The sequence below is a fragment of the Pezoporus flaviventris genome, unplaced genomic scaffold (assembly GCF_033815535.1).
Source record: "Pezoporus flaviventris isolate CSIRO_AGI_PZ_B2104156 unplaced genomic scaffold, CSIRO_AGI_Pfla_v1 ptg000047l, whole genome shotgun sequence".
Taxonomy (NCBI): domain Eukaryota; kingdom Metazoa; phylum Chordata; class Aves; order Psittaciformes; family Psittacidae; genus Pezoporus; species Pezoporus flaviventris.
Genome location: NW_026892595.1, coordinates 1,148,132 through 1,167,643, shown reverse-complemented (window position 1 = coordinate 1,167,643; position 19,512 = coordinate 1,148,132). Strand labels below are relative to the sequence as shown.

The window sequence follows — 19,512 nt, the reverse complement described above, 5'->3', positions numbered from 1 at the left end:
AGAGCCTTCTTAGTCTCAGACCCATGATCTTCTCCTTAACCTCTGTTTTACACAGCAGCAGTGAGCAAAAGTCAGGGCTCTGTGGGAAACCAACAGAAAGGAAGCAGCTTAAGAAATGAAATATCTTGATGCGTTTGTTTGGTTTTCTGCTCATTGTCCTTCAGGCAGATGAATTGCCTTTTAAACTCCAAGGTGGTATGGAGAGGTTGTTGCATACATGTCAGTGGTCAGACAGAATGGGGACTGCAAAGAGAAATTAGAAACTGGTCTGATATTAGGGCAAAGAGACAGGGCTTGTTCCTAAGCATCTCTCCTCTACTCGATTGGCTGAAGGAGCCTGGCTATGGAGTAAACACTTTGGCAGAACCAAACTGCTACCAAGGAAACTGGATAATATGCTGAATTTTAGCCCAACTGTGCAGTTATTGCAGGCAACCAAGTACAAGGGAGAAATTTCTTGTAAAATAGTCCAATTTTAATAGAGTCCTACTAAAGAAAGTGCCAAATCAAATGGCTGGGATGAGAAGTAATTTTCAGTCTTGTTCCATCTCTCTTTTCCATGCGTATGAATGCTCAAACTTGTGAAGAGTGTGGAGCATTCATAGATTGTCCTACATGGATAAGACTAGAGAGCTTTTGTCATCTTTCTGAGACATTTCACCTTTTGAGGGACCACTCACCCAACATCACCCTAATTAAAAGTGAGCAGGGCTCTCTAAAAAGAAGCTTGATGTTCTTGTTTTAAGGCACTCTTGTTGTATTTCTATCCAGAAGGAGTGGCCTTTCTATAGAGGCTGGGATGAATCAATTTACAGCCACTCTTCTGCCTCTCTGATGCAGGAAGAGTGCTCAGGGACCTGTCTGCCCCAGCGCTGTAGTTGCTTGAAAACTGCAGAGCGTCACAAAGCAACTGGAGCGGGCCAAGATGCAACCCTCATCCATAGATGAGATAAGCTGATGTAGAAAGATATCATTTTTCTTTGTCATACATATGATAGTCATGTTTCCAAACCCTGCAATTTCAAAATTGTTTAATTTTCATATAATGGTAATCATAGTTATTACACTACTCTGTTATGTCTAGGGGGAAAAATGAGTGGGAAATTTGTTCTACATGAAGCTACCAGATTGAGGTATACAGCAGACACATGATCTTGTGGCTACATTAATTTACCTACTGTCTGCATCTTAAATTTTGTATCTATCTATCATATTCTTAATTAAGCCCTGAGTAATTTAAAGCTTTGAGGTGGACTACTGTTTTATTTTTAGCTGTGGTGCATAGAAGTGTGATTCATACGTGTGAATAAAAATAGATGAGGACAGACCTTCCCCAGTGTAAACTGTTACAGCTCCAGTGACTTGTCTTTTGGAGAGAAGACCAGAGAAGCAGCATAGAGTTTTTTGTCATGATTTTAAGGCGAGCTGTGTTACTCATACGTGGCAAAGCTACAGGACAGTGCAAAAGGGGCTTCAGTGCTGAACTTCAGGCTTTTGTGTTGGTCCCATTTCATATCTGTTCCTATCTAAAAACAGATGAATGATGAGATGAACATGGAGAAATTCTCACAACAGAGAAAGTAAATACATCCCGCTGAAGAAACAAGATGAAGAAGTCTACTGAAGAAGCTAGCACCTCCCTTTAGCAAATTTCACACTTCACATGAAAATAACCCACACTCAGATGTGTGGTCAGCAGGGAGCTCTCTGCCAGGACAGCTTCAGCACAGTGATCGCCTACCTTTTGTATCCAAATGCAAAGTCCTACTTCATGGGCACCCTGTAATGTCATGGCACAAGAAATGTGTTTCTAATCCAGACAACATTGAGCATCTTGGTTTTGAATCAAACAGGTATGTTTCTATGTGAAACTCCTTCTGTGGCACTGAACATAAACATGATTACCAAAAATTTTAAGTCAGTTTCTGGCTGAGAACATGATATGTCTGTGTTTCATAGCTAAACCTTTCCCTGCAGTCCTTGCTGGCAATGATATGCTTCTGCCTCTTAATAGATGCCTATTATTGGTGTAGCTGCAGCACAATTTGGGATGAATGTGGGAATATGACGCTTCATGAGATCATTGCTGATGAAAAATTATACTTAAATATTTCCAAAACCTGCTCTTTCTTCTTAGAAATAATAAAAAAATAAACCAGAAGCAAGATATCAAAGATAACTCAGTTACAGCTGTGCTATGCACTGCCCTTTTTGCTTTTAGGAGGAAAAATACTACAAGTGTTTATCTTTCAAATTGGCAGGAAATTTATAATCAAAATCTAATTTAATAGGTGGTGTCACTTCCTGAATACTTTTTTCTGATGGTGCCTTCTACATATATCTGTTCTGATACTGCACCTTTCCTCACCTTCATGTAATCTCAGTTTCATTCCTAGGGTTTATTTATCTATTTCCAAGTCATTCAGTTGAAGTGGAAACAGAAAAGACTATTTTAACTATGAGAGTATGATAATGATAAAAAGTAATGAGTGACAAAAAGATAATAAATTCTTATCTTTAAAATGTCTCATTAATATGGGAAACGTTTGCAGCATTTTTGACAATTTTACGTACTCAGCAAAAACATGATTATAGCAAAGAAAAAATTATGTTTGGATTTTTTTTAAACTGGACTTATTTTATCTTTACTTCTCTCTCTGAGTAAGTGACAAATGGGAGGGAAAAATGGAGGAAGAAGGATAAAAAAAGGAGGAAATAAGACTAAGCAGGAATGGAATGATTTCTACCACTGAAATTTCAGAACTGAATTTCTAAGACCCCTTGCATTAAGAAAATGAAAGAAACAAAACATTTCTGTAAGAGCCTGCAGTACAAAAATTAGTTCAATTTTGTTGGTTTTCCTCATTTTTCAGGTTGGCTCTACTACAAAGAAAATGAGAAAACTGTCTTTATTATCATTGATCTAGTTCCATTCAGCCATGCTATTTATCTACAGCAGAGCCAGTAATGCAAAGGGAAGGCACAATGCCTTTGTATTATTATCTCCTCTAAATATGCAAGAGTTTATGAATAAACTATTTATCGCCTTTTTTGTGACCAGTTTCGAATTTTCTGTAGATTTACTTTATTATTCGTTGCCAAGCACCTTCCGTTTTGACTCCAGCTTATTTTCTTCTGCTTCCATATGATGAAAGTGTCTTATGCAGATGGACATTCTTCTGCTCTGCCAAAATCTGTCAGAGTTTGCCAGCTATCCCACGGAAGAAGGACATAGTATGTGAGATTAATGTTATACACACAAAGAAATGGAAACTAACTGATATAGCACAGTACTATAGCCTTAATTAATTGAAATTAGGAAAATTCTCAACTTAAAATTTTCTTACTTTAAGATACAACATTAAAATTCTCACTGTGTAGAGAATACCTGCACTGTGTCTCATTTCAGACATTTTTCTTTCCATTCATCTTCTCTACTACCATGTAAGTATGTATTCAAAGATATTCTTCCTCTCTGACTGGCTTTTTCTGGTATATCTCACATTCTGTGTGTTTTGTCACTCCTGATTTTTATTCTCTCCTTCCTCAATCGGGTGTTTGAGCAAGATACGACAGTGTTCAAGTTTTCTCTGGGGATGTAGAACAGAACAGGATAAAATCAAAAGCTGGGTCATGTCTTGATACATATTTACTGAGACAAAACCCATCTCTGACTTTGAAAGAGTGTATGTTTACAGATACATTTTTAAACTAATGACTCACTGGATTTGTTGCAGTTTTAAATGGTACATGAGTAATGCCGAGGAGTCTGTATTTAAATGTGAGGGAAATCTTGACATTTTTAAAGGGAATTCTCTGGTATTGTTTCTATGGTAACTTTTCTAAAGAGATTATATTTGTTCCAGTTGATTTTCAATTGTGATCAACAGTAGAGTAATGAATATAATGAACATAAAAGAAAATAAATTTTACTTGCTATGAGCAGTTTCAGACCAGCAGGAGACTTAAGGGATCAGCTGCACCTCACTTAAGTCCTTGAACTTGACTTGGGGTTTTGGACGCAGGGTGAAAGGCACAAGCATGTATTAGGGAACATAGATAAAAGGGTTACCACAAAGCAGTCCCCAGTAATGCCAGATTAAATGTTTGGTTTAGTGAAACAGAAAACAGTATAATCAAGCCCAAGGCTTAATTTAGCTAAAGAAAAAAAAAAATATTTAAAGTAGTGTGTTAATGACATAAGGACCTTAATGCCTTAGCATGTTTTTTATCAACAGCATCTGCTTCATTTTCTTGAAGAGCTGAACAGCAGAATGTTTCTGTTAATTATCATAACTCTTGAAACTTTCAGTACATTCATGTTTTAAACAATGCAATACTTTAAGGCATAGTTTCCTTTTTTCTGTAAAGTCAGGCCCTTGTGTGATTTTGTCCTACAAGAAAAGCTAAGTAGTAGGAAAATCATAGCAGCCTTCCAGGATCTTGAAGGGGGCCTATAGGGATGCTGGAGAGGGACTCTTCATTAGAGACTGTAGTAACAGGACAAGCGGTAACGGGTTAAAACTTAAACAGGGGAAGTTTAGGTTGGATATAAGGAGGAAATTCTTTCCTGTTAGGGTGGTGAGGCACTGGAATGGGTTGCCCAGGGAAGTTGTGAATGCTCCATCCCTGGTAGTGTTCAAGGCCAGGTTGGACGAGGCCTTGGGTGATATGATTTAGCGTAAGGTGTCCCTGCCCACGGCAGGGGGTTGGAACTAGATGATCTTTAGGTCCTTTCCAACCCTAACGATTCTATGATTCTATGAAAGGTGTAAGCTTTGATGGTGGCATTCTTCTCCTGGAGTCTGAGAGAGAGAGTTGCAATTGATTCCAGCACCAAACCTGCAACTCTTCCCTTAGTATGCTGAAAGTTCATCCTGAGATCTCCATGGGACCTTCAAGAGCTCCAGAGACAGGATCAGAGGGAGGCTGAAAGGACTTCTAGAGGAATTTTTTCCATAAGTACTGTTTCTCCTTAATTTCCTTGAATTCAGAAAGAAACATAACTCATAAAACTTAAAAGCAGCTATGCTGGAGAGTATCTAATTCATTGTGGAAAACTAAATTCTATACATAGTTTGGGACAGTGAACTCCTATATGTTCCTGAGCTCTGCATTTGAAAGGGCTGTATCATTAGCATTACTGTCAATTTAAAACTTGACATTGAATTAAGAAAAATCTTTGAGATTTTCTTTGAGACAGCTTGAACAAAGTTAACATACACAGAGTGAGTAAAAGGAAGGAAGAGGCAAGAAGGTCTATGTTTTCAAAAGCCTGAGGAAATCACAAAGCAGTGATAAACAGAAGATCTTTTCAGAAACTCTGACTTTCCCTCTGCAATTAGCTTTACATGAGGGACTTGTCAGTGTGTGTCTTACCAAGCTCTGGTACGACCCTGCCAAATTTATGGGAATCCAGTGACAGGCATGTGGACATAGCTCTCGGTGCCACTTGTAAGGCCAGTGTTTAAGGGTGAAAGCTTCTGTTCCTATAAATCAGCACCATTTCTGCTCTTCCACTTAAAAAAATGTGACTTCAGTGATAATCACTTCAAACACCAAGTGTCTGACTACAGGTAAAAGCATAAAGACCATACCTACGGTTAGTGCAGATTGACATGACTTTGTCAGTAAAGCAGCAACTCTGAAGTCTTACTGGTTTGAATGGAATTATAAATCTATAGAACTTTGTTTTGAAATTGATTGAAAAAATCTAACAAGTGTGTGTGTGCGTGCTTCATTACATGTAAAACAGGGTAAGTACAATCTTTCTGATTTCATATGTAATTTGAAGGCATAAATCGAAAGCACATATTTTTAAAATGACTGTGTGATGCACTCATTTTAGCATGCTATCACACGTGAGTAGTTATCCAGGTTTTACAGCTTGTGGCTGCATAAACTGAAGTAGTCACCTTCCTGTTTCTATAGCCAGAAAAGGCAAATTTTCCCATGTTCTTGAATGCTGTATGACTCAGAAAAGAAAAGAGACTCTCTGAAAGTTATTTAGTCTCTATTCTCCTTCCTAAAAGTGTCAGAGTCTTCTTTCCCTTTTTGGTGTCAGGATCATCTTTATCTTTTTGGTAAGTGTTCATATTTTCAGGAGTCTAAGTTATATTAAAAATTCCATGCATATAGTGCCTACTTGCTTCACTGACCAAGGGCCTGCTTCCGGTCCAGGGGCATTTTATCATTTCTTAAGTAGGACTTAAAAAAGAAGAGGAAATCCCTGGCAAATCCTTTTCTAAAATAAGGAATTGTGGTGGAATTGTGGGTGGTGTCCTTATTACATACAGTGAAAGTATAAGAAGGATTTTACTGGGTGTCTGCCATCTTTGCCAAATTATCCATTAAAGCCGAGCTACAGGACCAGTATTACTGATGATATTGCTAATGCTGTCCAGATTCCACCCTTTCTGTGAAAAGGTTTAATGTTTCACAACATAAAAACAAGACCCTTATTGGACACCCTATAGCTATGGTAGCATCAACTAGAAATCCTAAAGGAAGTGGAGTGTTATCAGTACATGAACTTTAGTTAGTCAGACAGTACTCTGTAATTCTGACATTTATTGAAACTTTGTATACCAACTTAAATGCCACCTGAATATGTTTTCATGAGAGGCATTGCTGAATTTTCCACAAAGGTGGTCTTTCTCTGCAGTCAGAAATGAGAGGTTGGTGCAAAAAGAAACTCAGTGGGACTGTACAAAGCACAATAGAACTTTGTAAACCATCTGATTTAAAACTTTATTTATAAAAGCATTTGTTATTTTAAGTTTATAATGAAAACAATTTAAAACTAATAAAAATGATCTAACATCAGATTCAGGTAGGTTGGAAGTGAATTTCGATCAATATAATGAAGGACAATTTTCTAATGTAATCTGTGTTTGTCCTGAGGCTACCAGCATTAGAAGATAAGATAGAAAGAGCAATATTTGTGTCAAGGGCAGAAAAAAACATGTCTTAATTTCAGATCTTATACAGATTTGCAGCACTGGCTACTATTCTGAAAATACTTTTTCACATGTAAACTGTATGAGTTTGTTTTCATCTCAGGAAAGAAAAAATAAATACCCTTTTCACAACAGTATTAAAATAGCACTTTAACAAAACGAATCTGCTGATGTTACAGTAGAGAAAACTGATACCTAAGAGCTCTCTGAATTCTGTGCACGTATAGTACTGATGCGTAAAATAAGTTCAGCACTTCAATGATAATCACATTTTGTTATAACAAGATCACAGTGTAAAATCCTGCATTTCTCAAAATGTTTTACCATTAAACAGGTGTTGAGTTGGCATTTTTATAGAAGCTTCTTGATCAAGCTTCATAATAATGGTATCTAGCTTCATGTTAAATTAATATTTTTATCGATATTCTGTGAATATAAACCTAATCACAAAGCAATTATGTTTTCAATATTGCAAGTATTTTATTGTGAGATTTTGATTTACATAGAGCCTGACCTGAAAACATTTACTGTTGTGTTCTGGTTGCTATTCTGATTAGTGCTGTTGATTTATAATAAATTTCTCAGATTGAGGTAGGCAGGATTTGGCCCCAAATTACAAAGAGACTCAAAACATTCTGTAATATACATAGCACATGTTTCAAAACACTTGCTGTGACTCCCGAGGTATTTTAAAACTTTTCCTTCAATATTTAGTTTTTCTTCAGCTGCTGCTGCTGCTCAGATGTTTGAACAATAGAATTATTACTGAATTAGGCAGAATGACACCTTTTTTTTTTTTTTTTTTGACATAACAAGACTGCTTCTGTCTTGGTCCATGGTTAATCTCCAGAAAGAGGTTCACCTGCAAATCTAGAACACATCAGTTTAATTAAATTGAATGTTAAAAACACAGTTCATCCAGTTGTCCTGTAATATTTTGTCTGCGGATCAGTAAGCACCACAGGCAAGTAAGATCAGAGAGATCTAATAGGTTTTCTAAATTTACCTGAGAAAAATGTAACAAAGGAAAATTTTCATTTATTTAAAAATGTCTATAAAGGCATCCAGGTTTATATCACTGATTACCCTTATAAGCAATATGCTATCAGAATGCCACTTTTAGGGGGCTGTATCAGCCTCCTAGAAGGCTGAGCTGACCTTTTCAGGCACCTGGACCCTATTTCACTAATGGGAACCCCTAAATATTTCTGTATCTCTTTATTACTTAAAAATAAACAGTCAAAAAGGCCAATGTGAACTGAGAACTGATCAACAGAAAAATTTGCATTCCAGTTTGTTTGATTTGATGAAGCATAGAACTATTTTATTTATTGAAGCTGTATTAATGTAATTAAAATAAATGGAAAATGCACTCTTTACTTAATTAATATTTTAAGCTGTCTCTGAAGAATAGTATGCAGCTTGAATTCAGTTATCATTTTTAAACTGTAAGACAGATTAATTAGATTCAAATCTTAGCCAGAATGAAATCATTTTCTTAATAAAGCTAAGAGCTCTAGAATTTACTTGGAAGTAGAAAGAGTCTGGTGTTGATCTTCACAGATGAGCATGAGAATATAAGACGTAAAACTCACTGCAATCTAGTGGTTAAAATACTGATCAGTCCATTTTCAAGTTATGGTCATAGGGGTTGGGTTTATTTATAAGACAGGTGGTGTTTTCAAGACGTGAGGGCTCTTGTCTCTTTCTTAATATGTGTATTCTTAAAGTTAAGGTAAATTGAAAAAATGTATATAGGAAGTTAATATTTAGAAAAGGCTTTCTGGTCATAGGAGTGAAGGAAATTCAATTTTGATCTTAAGATCCTAGTGGACAGAAAATCTGTGGAAAATCCTCTGCAACTTACTTGGATTTGTATTTAAGGAGCAAGACTCTAAAGGATATTAGATAAAACTTTTAAACAAAACAACAAGTGAGATTAAATGGTGTTGTAGCTTTATCATACATCCTTTAAAAGAATTGAAAACCAGTTTCGTGCTATACATTGCACATGCATTTGCAGAACGAAGTTACTAAACACAAAATTGCAGACAGATCTGTAGTCAGAATTGAAGGCAAAAAGGCCAGTGTAGTTTTCAGCTCCCAGTTATGAACAGATTTTTAAAAAGTCCTTATGAACATTGCTGGTTCCCAGAGAAGAGTTTTGTTCTGTGCAAACTGGAAGTATGTTTCAGAAGCATTCTCACCAAAATTGCAAGATTCAGAATATTTTGAGTTTAGGTTTAGCTTAGATACAGCTCTTGAACCTGGGTGAATGTTAACAAAAATCTTCAAAATGCTGGTATTTTAGGTGTGCTAAACTCAGAGAAACTGTCTCAAAGTAATTTTTATTTTTTATTTCAAATGTTTTCCAAGAAAAAGACATGAAACTTCCTAGAACTTCTATAATAAAATGCTGCTGATGTCAGGAGGGTTTTGTTTTCCCATGTACAAATGCATTAAATCATATAAGAAAATGTAGTTAGATCAGTAAATTTAAGTTATTCAATTGAAAATGAGGTTTTATCAAGTACAAATAAGTTCATTCACGAATATGGGCTGTGAGTAACAATACTATGAAAACTTTAAGAACAGTTTCTAAACTTGGAATTAGTAAACTATTGATAATTATTTATTTGATCTGGCATCATGTCCTACATTTTTAATGAATAGCACATTAAATAATCTCTGTTTAAAAACTTCTTCCCTGTGTCATAACCCTCACAGATATTTGCCATCCCTTCAAAGGTTTTATTTAGCATGTGACAAAAGTAATTAAATTTGCATTAAAAAAATGAATATTATTTTAAATTTCAGTACAAATTTCTCAACACTTAGCTGTTTAAAAATTGCTTATTTTAAATAGTAGTTTGCTATCTCTTGCTATTTAGCCAGTCAATTTCATGTTCAGCCTGTTCAGCACCTGACAGTTCTGAAAAGATGCGATATTTGCCCAGGAAGTCATAATTAATATATTTGTAAATAAGAAACACCAGCTACAAAGCTAATGGAAGTATTTATCAGTTTCAGTTCATTAGAAGGATCAATATGCAAACACACGTGTCCCTTTAATGAAATCTCATGGTGGGTTCATTTATCTTTCAAGTAATACAGGTTAGCTAGCAAATTACGTAGGCTGGGGCTCGTAGCGGGGCACGGTAATATTAGTTGAAGAATGGTGCTATCAGGCTGACAAAGTAATAAGTTGATACTGTGCACTAAATGTGTAGCTGATTAAATGTTTAGAGATGCCAGGTTTGCGTTAATCTATGGGAACGTGAAGGATTTCCCACGAGCAGGGGGAAGCCAGGTAGGAGCGTGCAGACTACCTCTTCTCCCAGTTTTATTCTCAGAAACGGGGTTGGTGTAGACAGCATCTTCCTCACCCTGGAAGGTGAAGAGGAGGTGCGGGTGTGTGTTTGTGACCCTGTGGCACAACTACTCTGCGCTTTCTAAGCGCGGCAGGACGGCCCGGTGCGGTGGGTGGTGATGACATTTTTGGTGCTGTCCTATAGGTTTAAGTGAGGTGCCGCTCCGGGGGAGGGAGGGGATGCTCTGAAGACACAGGCTGTCCTTCCCCTTCCTTGACTTCCCGGACAGGCTTACCGAGGCGCCGGGAGGATGACTACGGTCGGGGGCGAGGGGAAGAAGGTGAAGAAGAAGAAGGGAATAAAAGGAACATCTACACGGCCCTGCTGCTGCCGGGTCACCGGGACAGCCGCGGAGGGCGATGGGGCGAGCCGCCTGCTCCCTCTGGAGCCGGGCGGGCTGCAGCGGGCAATGCCCCCGACGGCTGCCGGGGCGGCGGGGCTGTGGGGGAGGGTCCGGCCTGGCCATCCCATCCCAACCCCACATGCCGTCGCCTCCGTATCGTCCAGGCGGGGCAGCCCCGCGGCTGGGAAATGGGCGGGGAGATACCGTCGCGGGGGGTGCGAGGGGCAGCTCCCCCTCCCCAGTTTACAGATCTCTCGAGAGTTTTGCCCGGGGGGCCGCGCGGGGGCTGCCGCCGCCCGAACACGTGGGGCAGGAAGGGAAAGGGAAAGAAGGGGGTTGCCTCACCCCTGTACCGAAGAGGACCGGCTCGGCCCTGGCCGCCATCCCCAGCCGTAGTGGCAACCGAAAACAATGGGAAGAGGGAAGCGGGAGGGAGCTTCATCGGGCGCTGTGGGTTGGGGGGTGCCTCCCAAGGACCTGTCACCCGCACTCGGCAACCACCACACCCCCTCCCGGTTCTCGTCCCTCTCCACCGCTGGGGCACGCCGCGGGCAGATGCCTCCGGAGTGCTCCCGCAGCGTATTTGCCTACGGCATGCTGTAATTTGGGGGAGGCGGCGAAGACTCCGGGGTCCGTTTCGTTATAGGGCTCTGTGCTGCCCCAGGCACCTGCGCGGAAAAGCGGCTTTAACCGGGACTTGGGGCTGTGCAGCGCCAGGCACAGCGCGGCCCCGCTCGCCTGCACCGGCCCCGCTCTCAGCTGTACCTGCCGTGATTTATTCTAGCCGAGCTCCGGGACTGTCCCGTGGCTGGCTGCAGCACACGGCTTCTTCCCAGTTTCGTGTGTTATTGGGAGAACAAGGACGGGAGGGAAAAAGTTTGGTCGTCCTTTGCTTGCCCGTATATGGGTTGTTCGGTTTTGGTTTCTTCACGGAGGAAAAGCTTTTCAGGAAAAAACGTTGTGGGCTTCTTTGCTGTAATGTCATGCAAATGATCTTTAGGTTTCCCTTGCTGTCCTTGTTTGATTTTATTTTTGGCTTTCCGTCATTGTATCCTCTGCTTCCATCTTGCAAGAGTGGCAACAAAAAGAAGGGGGGGGGGGAAGGAAATTAGAAGGAAAAGAAAAAGAAAAAAAGGGAGGGGATAGTCAAAATCAACAACAACAATGAAAAAAAAATGCAACCCAAAAAAACCTCACACGCATCCACAACAGAAACCCCAAACAGCTTTTCCAAATGAGTGACACAGCCTGTGTCCATTCATCGCCTCACTCCGGCGAAGGGCTTCTCAGCAGCCCAGACCTCCTTAGCCAATTGCTGCCAGCAACATGTGGAGGGGAGGCATCGCTATAGCAACCGGTGGATGGGCCATGTGCGGCAGCCGGCAGGGGCTGCGAGCGGCCCGATATAAGGAGGGCAGCGCCGGGGCGCGCCGGCATCCACCGCCCTCGCCCGCGCCCCGCGGGGGCCACCGGCTCCCCCCACCCCGCAGGGAGACGGCCGCGGGCTGCGAGGAGCGCTTGTGCCTGCCGCCGTCTTTGTCTCCACTGAGGAGGGGATGGGGGGGAGAGGGGGAAGTTTTGGCACCGGAGGAGGATTGCTAGAGCCCACCGAGGTGCGCTGAGCCCTCCCGGGGAGGAGCCCGTCCCGCTCGCCGACTGCGGCGCCATGGCAGCAGGTAAATGCGGCGGAGGACGGGGAGGGGGAGCACCGTCCTTCGGGGCGGCCAGGCTGGGGCTGTGTGCGCGGCGATGGAAAGAGGAGCTGGATGGGGGAGGCGGGAAGGGGAGCACCCGCTGCTGCCGCATTCCCCCCCCAGCCTTCCCCATCGGTCCAGACTGGTCCGGGTCTCCGCGAAGCAGCGCGGGCGGCGAGAGGTGCGCAAGGGAGAGAGATACGGAGAGGCGCTTCGCCCCCTCCCCGCCCGGCGGCCGCGCCTCCGAAAGCACCGGGAGCCCCCGGCCAAGCGGTGCGCCGGGTTTCCCTGAGCGGTGCCGAGCCGGACTCGGGTCCGTCTGACAGGAGACGAGCGGACGGGAGGGGCCCTTCTCTCTCTCCTCGTCCTGCTGCCAGATCCGGGCCCCGGGGACAGGCCCCCCAACCCCCCCCCCCCCCCCCTCCCAAGGCGGGGGCACGATGGCTGCCGCCGGAGCCCCATCCCCGGGCCGGGGAGGCTTCGGAGCAGCGGACCCGGACAGAGCCCTCTAGCAGGGTCTGCAGCTCCGCAAGCGCGGTACAGAGAGGAGGCCGGCTTGTTGGCACTCGACTCTAAGGGCGCTTTATCTAATCGCTAAATTATGTGCCTTCAGCATCAGCATTAGATCAGCGCTGGCACTACGGCTTGTATTTCTCTTGCTTGCTGAAGATACTCGATTGAGCTTGGCTATCGCTGACCGTCCTCTTGGCTCAGGCTCCGACACTTTGTGACTTGGACAAGCTGAGTCCCTCTATTTATCTGTTTCACTCTGGCTCATAAAGTCTCGGCAGAGGAGGAAACCCACTTCCTGGTGCTCCCATTCTGCTTTCCTCTGGTTGCTTCTGAGTCCTTAGAGATGGGAATAGAAGTTTCTTCACTGTGGTGGTGCCTCCATGCCCTCCTCTTCTTGCTGCCACCCCAGAGGCTTCCTGTTCGGCTTTGGGCAGGACAGGCTATGCTCCTCCATCTCCAACTCACCTACCTCCTCCACAGGCATGTGGATGCAGCTGTCCAGTTTCCTGAGTTGTGTGTTATCCCTACAGCATCTCAGTGATGCTGTAGGCTTTTGTTCTGTAGTCTTTAACTAAAAACTGACTTAAAAGAATACCCAGATCCTAAGGATAATCTTGAAGCTCTTTAAATTTCCTCTTTCCAACCTTATTCTTTCTGCACCATAAACTTCTCTGAGATTCTTGGACATCTTGGACTTTCAGCATCACCTTGTAGTGGGATTCAGGATAATAGCTACAATTTCTTGTAACTCTAACCACAAACTTCAGTTCTGTTTGCCTTTAGGAAGCCAGAAAAAAATATCTACCATTGATCAAGGGATCTTTGAACTCGCTGAATTCTTGATTGTATTCAGTCATTGTTCACAGTATTAATCCTACTAAAAGGTATAGAGACGCTCCAGAGTGCTTTGTGGTGTTGAAGGTTGTGGAAAGATCATTGTACCCCTACAGATGAATAGATCTGTGGCTCTTGCAGTGACCTTTCTCAGTGATTTAAATAAGCTGCAGCTCCCAGAAATCCATCTGCCTTTTGTGTTTATCAATTTGTCTAATCTTTCCGACCCCTAAAAGAAGCAAAAAGTATCTTCCCATCCAGTTTCATCCTCCTGAGTAAAAGCGTTAAATTGACCTCATTTCAGGTTATGAACTGATGTCTGCTGAAAGTGATCCTGGCATCAAGTGAGTTTTCAGAGAGGGCTGAAGAGGGAGGCAGGGGATAGCAGCCCCAGAAATCTCTTACTAACTCTAAAGATGGTACCTTAAACCACTAACAAGTAGCCCAGACTGCACAGTTCAGGAGTGCTGTGCCGAACGCAAGGAACATTCTATGCACAGAAGGTGAACATCCCCAGGCCCTGCTGCCCCAGCCTAACCTGACCTGGAGCGCAAAGCAGGGAAGGAGAAGCAGGAACCAAAACCAAGGGAGACGCTGCTTTCCCTTCTGTTTGCTTTCTTATTTTGCTAAGGGGAAAAAGTCATATCTGTATGTTTCCTGGGGGCAGGTTAGGGTAGCCAGGCTCCTCCTGATGTAAAGTGTTTGGTTTCCTAGTAACCTATCAAAACTTAACCAACCTAATGTATCTCAACCTATCTCTGAGGTAACCTTATAGAGGAAAATTACTAGAAGTGATCTTAAGTTTAGATTTATTTAAGGAAGCAGACACACACTGATGTGTGTGTATATATAAAAATACATATCATATATATATCCATACACACCCACACACATCCCTTTCTCCATGCTTTCTGTATTAAGGAAATAATGCATATATCCTTTCTGGCTTGTTTTAATGTCAGTGGCTGTGACACAGCAAAGGATCCTCTAAAAAAAAAAAAATAAAATCAAAAAACCCAATGAACTAAAACTTATTTTAGTGAAGTTTATTTTTAAGAATAATTATTTTCTTGTAGAATTCTTTTCTTCTGCCTAGGTACTTTTTTCCCTTCCTTGAATGGCAGATTTGCAAGTACAATTTCATCTGCACAGAGGAACAATAGCTTTCAGTTGCACAAAGGATTTCTCCCACCCTGAATCCAAACCACAATGCCTCTTGCTCTGATAATAGCTTCTGAAAAGATTTTGTAAGGCACAGAATTAATACATGATTATTTCCGCCTCACTTCTCTCATTTATTAGATTCTATAGTGAATTTCAAATTAAAAATAGCACCTCTTGAGTTTTTTACCATTCTAATATTTTGAAACAAATCATATTCAGAAGTTCCTCTTTTTGCCAGTGTTTACTAAGAAATTTGCATTTTTTTATTATCGCTCAGAAACAAGACTGTGTAATATAAATTTAAAAATCACAAAAGTACAAAAAATTGCCAAAAATTAAAATGTCAAGTTGTTTAAAAATGAATTGCAGTGATTTTTCCTTTGTAAGCTAGAAGCGAGGTCAGGTGAAGTAACAGTCAAAGTGGGTTGTAAATCAGAAATACCTTTTTAAATTTATGAAGCAAAACAAAACCTCAACTTCAGTTAGAGTTTTGCTTCAGCAAGGACCAGAATCAGGCCCCATGTCCTAAAGGAAATAATGAAGTGTAATTCTGCTGAGGCATCTGGAAGGTGAGCTTTCGCATCACTGCATGGGGAGCTCCTCTCTGCTCTTACAAAGACTTTCTCCCACACTTGCCACATAGGTGTGAGAACTTATTTACATGAAAGCGTACATTAAATATTTACTGACATTTGCCTGGGATTTGTTTGAAATGTCGGCTGTTATGCTGCATCATGGGATGACACCGTGGAGCGGGACGCTGTCTTTGATTAGAACAGTGATTTGTGACTCCAGTGTTATGGCTGCTCTAGTTACTGACTCACTTTTGGGTGTATATAGAATGTGTTCTGTCGAGGGACTGGGAAAGCCTGCACGAGATCAGACCTGAAGCATTTTTTCTTCCTTCTTAAAAAACCCCACAAACAAAAAACCAAAACAAAAACCGGAACAACCCCCAACCACAAACCTCCATAGAAGTGGCGTACTTCAAGACAAACACTGTTGAGTGTAAGTAGTAGGTGTAATGCTGTTCTGAGACAGGGTAAATCTTTGCCTCCTAGCATTTAAGCTCAGACCAGGGTATTTCAAAGCAAGTAAAGACTGGCTGAACATCTCCAAATCCTCTGTTAGAGTCACTTCCTAAGCCATAATTTAGGAATTCGTTGTTTTCCTTCACTGGGACTCTGATACTACACAATTTTCCAATGAGACAATCATTCAGAGAAGTGTCAATATATTCTACTACATAAAGTTTTAAAAATGCATAGTTACATGTAGCTGAGTTTAATATTTAATTATGTGTAGTTTATGTGGTCTATTTATTTGTTAAGCCTTGGGGTTGAGGAGGGGGAAGGTGATTTGTTTTTCTTGTTATGCAATAGCTATTGTTCCCCTTCCACCCCAGGAAAAGGCACCATGGCAGCCCCAGCCAGCACAAGGAGAGGTGCTCTGCTTTAAAAGACATCCGACTGTAAATGTCAAATTCATAAATATTTAAACATTTTTCTTTCAATTTGAAGTCAAGTCTGACAGGACGCCTCTAATTAACCCTGGGATCCGTTTCAGGCTGGGGCCTTACTGCAGAGAAGAATCAGGGGTTTAGTTGAGGTGGGGAAACCTGTGCTCCTGGCTGGGGAAGGGAAGGGGGCAAGAAGCAGGGGGCTGGTGACTAACTCGTCGCATTAATTTTTACACGTTTCCTAATTCGGTGTTTGGTCAGATATCCGGCAGGATAAAAGGGCAGTGGGTTTCTCCAGCTGAGTTGGGGGCAGTGGGGGCTGTTTCCTGATGGGGCGCGTCTGGAGGGGGGGTGTGCCCCGCTGCCCTCCGCGGCGCCGAGGATCTCCAGCCCGGAGCCCGGGATCGCCGCCGGTGAGAGCCCGGAGCCGGGTGGCGGGGCTTCGCCGTCGGCTTTAGTCAGAGGCTTACCCGCAGTCACCAGTGCCAGCGTATTTGCCGGGAGCCGGGAGGGTGGTGGGGGCTGGGGTGTGTGCGCGAGGGGGCTAGCCGGCGTGCCCCTAAGTACTAATTCCGCCCGAAGGCAGGGAGGGGAGAGCGTTTCTCTCCGGGCCCCGACGGCTGCGGCTCCGGAGGTGCTTCCCCGAGAAGCGGGGAGTGCGGGGAGTGGAAGGAGCGGGGATAAAGGCCGGCGGCCCCGCGGCAGAGCCCCTCACCCTTCCCTATCAGCCGCTCCGACGGGGCGGGTAGCGCGGGCGGCCGCACAGGCTGCGGCGGTGGCCCTTCACCCCTTCTCTCCCTCTGCGGGGTCGCCATCACCTCCCAGGGCACGGAGGGTCGGGCAGGCGTTGATGCTGGTCATCCCACACGTGCGGGGATTTTGCGAGCCCTCGACGGCCTGGAGCCCATCACTGGGGACACAGCTACACTCGCTCCCCACGGAAGACGCTTACCGAGGTGTAAGCAATGCCAAATACCCCACGGAAGGTTCCTAACTCTTTCCCGCGTTTCACGTTACCGGGTGCAGCGCTGGGGACGGGCGGGGCATCTCGGCAAAAGCATCTTTTGTTAAGGGCAGCCAGCTCCGCGGCCGGTACCCCGGCTGTGTGGGGAAAACTGTGGGGCAAAGTTGGAAGCAACATCAAAAACCTCTGTAACTAAAGAGGGGAGAAAGGCCAGCGCTCTCTTTTCTCTCCCCCGTGTTTACTCGGGGCATTTGACAGCACTTCGCTCCCATCATTTTCATTGTTTCCCTCGCATAGCCCGTTCCCCGGGTGCTTGTGCGGCTCTTTCACACGGCAACGGGAAAAGGAAAATCGTTTAAAACCGTGGTTGCGAAAACAGAGAATCGAGAGATTCAGGAGCAGCGCCCGAAACTGCTCCCGCCAGACTCTTCCTTGCGGGCAGCGGTGCGCCTGGGCGCCCCCGGGCAAAGGCGGGAGAAGGAGGCAGTGGGGGACGGCTCGGGCCGCCCGGAGAGCAGGGCCGGCCCGCGGGGGGTCCGGGGGTGCCGGGGAGGGGGAACGGGGACTTGTCCCTGCCTCTGTGATGGGAGGCCAAACACCGCGGCGAAGCGGATTAACGTCCCGGGGCGCAGCGCTTGGGGAGGGGGCGCCGGCACTTTGGATGGAGCTGCCTTTTTAGATGCAGATTGCGACCTCTGGCCCCACGGGGCCAGCGGCCTTTCACGAAGATGCTAATGGCAGAGCGCAGCAGCCCTTTACCCCCCGGGCCCCCAGGGTCGAGGCGGCGGGAGCTGCGAGCGGGCGGCGGCGGCCGTCGGTGCTGCCACCTCCCCAGTCCCTTTCCCCCCGCCCGGTGCGGGCTGGGACCGCTGCCCGGTGCGACTGGGGCAGGTACTTGGCTGGGGCCGTGAAGAGTAATGGGGAGGATGCGGGGAGGCGGCCCCGAAGCCCCCCGGGGCTGGGCGGAGGAGCTGGGGTGGGGGCAGCCCCGTTCTCCTGGTGGCTGTTGGGATTTGGAGGAGGGGCCGGCCGCGGTTTAGGGGAGGGAGGAAGGAGAGAGGCGGCGGGTCCAGTGGTGGCTGCGCGGGCGCGGAGGCGGGCGGCCCATGCCCGGCCTCGGCGAGTTCCGCACCCGCCCCCCCGCCGCCCGGGGTTTACAAACCCGGCAATCCTCCTCCTCTGCCGGGCGCATCCAGGCAAGAAAATCCGAGAGCCTTCCTGAACCTGCATTTCCATTAACTCAGCCTCAGCCCCGGCTAATCCGCAGCACTGAAGGCAAGGAGGCTAATTAATGACAAGCTTTTACAGTCAAGACCAGCGATAATTGCTTTGGTGGCCTTTATGATTACAAGATAAAAATGGACCGGGCCTGACATAAGAGCCACTGTGTACACTGCAAGACAGGAGGAAATTAAGAGCTGGCTAGCTGAATACGGAGCAGAAAATTACTAATAGAGGAGAGATAATGAATAGGCCGGCTAGGCATTCATGGGGAAAAATCCATTTTGTTACCACGCGAAATTAGGTGGTGGAAAGGAGTTTGCTAATTGTTCTCATCTTGTAGCAACCAGGACTGAGGCAGGGGCGTGCTTTTCAATTCATTTCCCTGGTAATTGTGAAAGGGGGAATGCAGGCCAAATGAGTCTTGCTGCAATTTGCGCGCCTGGTCTTTTCATTTTCATGTTGCGTTTTTAATTGTTGCTAATATAGCTTATAATGAAGCTAATGAGGGGAAATTATTGTACAACTTTTTAGCACATGGAGACGAGTGAAATGCACAAGAAAGATTCTCTCCTATTGCCGAAAAAAAAAAAAATAGCAATCTGGAGGAGTTTGGAACTATCGGGCTTTTTTTTTAAATCCTTTTCCTTCTACACCAGACAAAAGGAAAGACCGCCACCTACTTTCTTTTTTCTCTCCTCGTTCCGTGTTTTATTTTTCACTCAAAAGAAAAAAATAAAAGGGATTTTCCCTGGCAGCTCCTGGCCCTGGATACGGAGCTGCGGGGCGCGCCGCTGTGCTTGCGCGCAGCCAGCGCGCCCGCCTCCGCCTTTCGGTAGTTAAATGCACGCCGCGGGGCGGAGAGGGGATGGGATGGAGGGGGGCATGTCCGCACTGCTGTCCCTGCCCCTCCGTTTGCTTCCATCCCTGGCTCAAAGTTAGCGCTGCCCGGTGCTTCCCCCCGAAGGGGGCTCCGCGCTTCTCCGCGAC

General features: G+C 44.6%; 1 protein-coding gene across 3 annotated transcripts in view; it reads left to right on the top strand.

Moving 5' to 3' along the window:
* Positions 1-19,512, top strand: part of PTPRN2 (protein tyrosine phosphatase receptor type N2) — a 655,793-nt gene that overhangs the window by 527,282 nt on the left and 108,999 nt on the right. The window lies entirely within an intron of this gene.